The following is a 5288-nucleotide window of genomic DNA, read 5'->3' on the forward strand; positions in this document are numbered from 1 at the left end:
AGAATTTTTAACGTTTTTGAAATTTTTGAAAATTTATGAAATTTTTGAAATTTTTGATAAATTTGGAAAATTTTGAAATTTTTGAAAATTTTTGAAAATTTTGCAATTTTTTGGAATTTGGACGAATTTTCAAAATTTTTCAAATTTTTAAAATTTTTGAAAATATTTGAAAATTTTTTATTTTTTTTAAATTTTTGAAATTTTTGAAAATTTTGAAGTTTTTGAAAATTTTAAAAAAATTTGGAAATTTTGAAAGTTTTTGAAAATTTTGAAGTTTTGAAAATTTTTAAAAAATTTGGAAATTTTGAAAGTTTTTGAAAATTTTTAAAGACGATGGAATTTCGACGATTTTCTAAAAATTTTATAATTAACAAATTCTTAAATTTCCTTTAATTTTTGAACTTATTGTACTGCTAGTTTGGAGCGGCGAGCCTGCAGATTCAACCTAGAGGATGCCGTGGTTGACATGTGTAGCCTGGAGCCTATCGGTGCTGCCAGGGGGAGTATAGGAAATAATTGAAATTTTTGAGGAAATTAGAAGTTAGGAATTTTTCTGAAATTTTGGATTTTCGACAAAATTCTTAATTTTTTTGAAAATCGGGAAGAATTATTAACGCTTTTGAAGTTTTTGAAAATTTTTGAAAATTTTGAAATTTTTTGGAATTTCGACGATTTTTGAAAATTTTGGTTTTTTTTGAAAATTTTTGAAATCTTCGAAAATTTTGAAGCTTTTGAAACTTTTTTAAAATCCTGAAAATTTTTGAAAATTTTGAAATTTTTGGGATTTCGACGATTTTTGAAAATTTTGACGAATTTTTAAAAATTTAAAAAATTTTGGTATTTCTAACAAATTCTTAAATTTCCTTTAATTTTTGAACTTATTGTAAAGCTAGTTGGTAGCGGCGAGCCTGCAGATGCAACCCAGATGCCGTGGCTGACATGTGTAGCCTCGAGCCTATCGGTGCTGCCAAGATTATTGGAAATCATTGAAATTTTTGAGGAATTTACAAAATGTTAGGAAATTTTCAGAATTTTTGGAATTTCGACAAATTTTTAAAATTTTTTGAAAATTTGGAAGAAGTTTTAACGTTATTGAAATTTGAAAATTTTTTGGAATTTCCATGATTTCTGAAAATTTTTGAAATTTTTGAAAATTTTTCTAAATTCTGAAATTTTTTAAATTTTTTGAAAATTTTGAAATTTTTTGGAATTTCGACGATTTTTTAAAATTTTGACAAATTTTTTAAAATTTAAAAAACTTTTATAACTCTAGCAAATTCTTAAATTTCTTTCAATTTTGAATTTATTGTACTGCTAGGTTGGAGAGGCTAGCCTGCAGATGAAACCTAGAAGATGCCGTGGTTGACAGATGTGTAGCCTGGAGCCTATATGTGCTGCCAGGAGTATAGGAAATAATTTAAATTTTTGAGGAATTTAGAAAAATTTTTGGAATTTCGACAAATTTCTTAATTTTTTGAAAATTTGGAAGAATTTTTAACGTTTTTGAAATTTTTGAAAATTTTTGAAAATTTTGAAATTTTTTGGGATTTGGACGATTTTTGAAAATATTGACGAAGTTTTAAAATTTAAGAAATTTTGGTATTTCTAACAAATTCTTAAATTTCCTTTCATTTTTGAACTTATTGTAGTGCTAGTTGCTAGCGGGGAGTCTGCAGATGCAACCCAGAGGATGCCGTTCCTGACAAAAGTAGCTTCGAGCCTATCGGCGCTGCCAAGGGGAGTATTGGAAATCATTGAAATTTTTTAGGAATTTACAAAAGGATAGGAAATATTCAGAATTTTTGGAATTTCGTCAAATTTTTAAAATTTTTTGAAAATTTGGAAGAATTTTTAACGTTTTTGAAATTTTTTAAAATTTTTGAAAATTTTGAAATTTTTGATAAATTTTGAAAATTTTGAAATTTTTGAAAATTTTTGAAAATTTTGCATTATTTTGGAATTTGGACGAATTTTTTAAATTTTTGAAAATATTTCAAAATTTTGAAATTTTGAAAATTTTTGAAAATTTTGAAATTTTTTTGAATTTGGACAATTTTGAAATTTTTTAAATTTTTGAAATTTTCGAAAATTTTTGAAAGTTAATTTTGAAAAATTTGGAAATTTTGAAAGCTTTTGAAAATTTTGAAATTTTTTGGAATTTCGACAATTTTTGAAAATTTTGACATTAATTTTTAAAATTTAAAAAAATTTTGATAACTAACAAATTCTTAAATTTCCTTTAATTTTTGAACTTATTGTACTGCTAGTTTGGAGCGGCGAGCCTGCGGATGCAGTGGTTGACATGTGTAGCCTGGAGCCTATCGGTGCTGCCAGGGGGAGTATAGTAAATGATTGAAATTTTTGAGGAATTTAGAAAAGTTAGGAAATTTTCAGAAATTTTGGAATTACGACAAAATTCTTAATTTTTTTGAAATTTGGAAGAATTTTTAACGTTTTTGAAATTTTTGAAAATTTTTTAAAATTTCGAAATTTTTTTGTAATTTCCATGATTTCTGAAAATTTTTGTTTTTTTTTTTAATTTTGAAAATTTTTCAAATCTTGAAATTTTTTTGGAATTTCGACAATTTTTTTAAAATTTTAAATTTTTTAATTTTTTATAAAATTTTGAAATTTTTGGAAATTGTACGAATTTTGAAATTTTTTAAATTTTTGGAATTTTTGAAAATTTTTGAAAATTTTGGATTTTTTTAATTTTTTAAATTTTTGAAAATTTTTAAGTTTTTGAAGATTTTTGAAAATTTTGAAAATTTTTGGAAATTTTGAAAATTTTTGAAAATTTTGAAATTTGTTGGAATTTGGACGATTTTTGAAAATTTTGACAAATATTTCAAAATTTAAAGTATTTTGATAACTAACAAATTCTTAAATTACCTTTAATTATTGAACATATACTGATAGTTTAGAGAGGCGAGCCTGCAGATGCGACTTAGGGGATGCCGTGGTTGACATGTGTAGCCTGGAGCCTATCGATGCTGCCAAGGAGAGTATAGGAAATAATTGAAATTTTTAGGAATGTAGAAATAGGAAATTTTCATAATTTCAGGAATTTCGACAAAATTTTTATTTTTTTTGAAAATTTGGAAGAATTTTTAACGTTTTTGAAATTTTTGAAAATTTTGAAATGTTTTGGAATTTCGACGGTTTTGAAAATATTGACAAATTTTAAAAATTTAAAAAATTTTGATAACTTAAATTCTTAAATATCCTTTAATTATTGAACTTATTGTGTTGCTAGAATCGAGCGGCGAGCCTGCATATGCAACATAGAGGATGCCGTGGTTGACAGATGTGTAGCCTGGAGCCTAACGGTGCAGCTAGGGGGAGTATAGGAAATATTGAAATGTTTGAGGAATTTAGAAAAATTTAGGAAATTTTCAGAATTTTTGGAATTTCGACAAAATTCTTAATTTTTTGAAAATTTGTAAGAATTTTTAACGTTTTTGAAGTTTTTGAAAATTTTTGAAAATTTTGAAATTTTGAAAATTTTTGAAAATTTTGAAATTTTTTGGAATTTCGACGATTTCTGAAAATTTTTGAAATTTTTGAAATTTTTGAAAATGTTGGATTTTTTTGAAAATTTTTGAAAATTTTTGAAAATTTTGGATTTTTTGAAAATTTTTGAAATTTGTTAAAATTTTGAAGGTTTTGAAAATTTTTGAAAATTTTGAACTTTATTGGAATTTCGACGATTTTTTAAAATTTTGAAATATTTGAAAATTTTTGAAAATTTTGAATTTTTTGCAACTTTTGAAAATTTTGAAATTCTTGAAAATTGTTTAAAATTTGAAATTTTTTAAAAATTAAAAAAATTTTGATAATTCTAACTTTCTTAAATTTCCTTTAATTATTGGACTTGTAGTGCTAGTTGGTAGCGGCGAGCCTGCAGATGCAATACAGCGGATGCCGTGGCTGACATGCGTAGCCTCGAGCCTATCGTTGCTGCCAGGGGGAGTATAGGAAATAATTGAAATTTTTGAGGAATTTAGATGTTAGGAAATTTCAGAAATTTTGGAATTTCGACAAATTTTTAAAATTTTTTTAAAGTTGGAAGAATTTGTAACGGTTTTGATGTTTGAAAAATTTTGAAAATTTTGAAATTTTTTTGGAATATCGACGATTTTTGAGAATTTTTTAAATTCTTGAAAATTTCTGAAATTTTTTAAATTTTTGAAATTTTAGAAAAATTTTGAAATATTTTAGAATTTCGAAGATTTTTGAAAGTTTTTGCAATTTTTTAAATTTTTGAAAATTTTTCAAAATCTTGAAATTTTTGGAAATTTTTGAACATTTTGGATTTTTTGAAAATTTTAAAAATTTTTGAAAATTTTGAAGTTTTTTTTTAATTTCATCGATTTTTGAAAATTTTAAATTATTTTGAAATTTTTTAAATAATAAAAAATTTCTGAAAATTTTGAAATTATTTGGATTTTCGTCGAATTTTGAAAATTTTTGGAAATTTTGACATTTTTAAAATTTTGAAAATGTAGAAAATTTGAAAATTTTTGAAAATTTTAAAATTTTGAAATTTTTTGGAATTTCGACGATTTTTGAAAATTTTTGAAAAATTATCAAAATATTGAAATTTTTAAAAACATTTAAAAATTTTTGAAACTTTTTGGAATTTCGATAATTTTTGAAAATTTTTTAAATTTTTGAATTTTTTTAAAATTTTTGAAAATGTTGAAAATTTCTGGAAATTTTCAATTGTTTTGGAATTTCGACAGTTTTTAAAAAATTGTGGCAAAATTTTTCAAGATTTAAAAAATTTTCATAATTCTGACAAATTCTTAAATTTCATTCAATTTTTTAACTTTTTGTACTGCTATTTCAGTGCGGTGAGCCCGCAGATGCATCCCAGAGGATGCCGTGGCTGACAGATGTGTAGCCTCGAGCCTATCGGTGCTGCCAGGGGGAGTGTTGGAAATAATTGAAATTTTTGAGGAATTTAGAAAATGTTTTGGAAATTTTCAGAATTTTCGGAATTTCGACAAATGTTAAAAATTTTTTAAAAATTTGGAAGAATTTTTTAACGTTTTTTAAATTTTTGAAAATTTTGAAAATCATGAAATTTTGAAATTTTGAAGATTTTTAAATTTTCGAAAATTTTTGAAAATTTTGAAATTTTTGGAATTCCGACGATTTTTGAAAATTTTTCAAATTTTTGGAATTTTTGAAAATTTTTCAAAATTTTGGATTTTTGAAAATTTTTGAAAATTTTGGATATGTTTTAAATTTTTTGGAATTCCGACGATGATTGAAAATTTTTG

Source organism: Periplaneta americana, unplaced genomic scaffold (assembly GCF_040183065.1).
Source record: "Periplaneta americana isolate PAMFEO1 unplaced genomic scaffold, P.americana_PAMFEO1_priV1 scaffold_28, whole genome shotgun sequence".
Lineage (NCBI taxonomy): Eukaryota > Metazoa > Arthropoda > Insecta > Blattodea > Blattidae > Periplaneta > Periplaneta americana.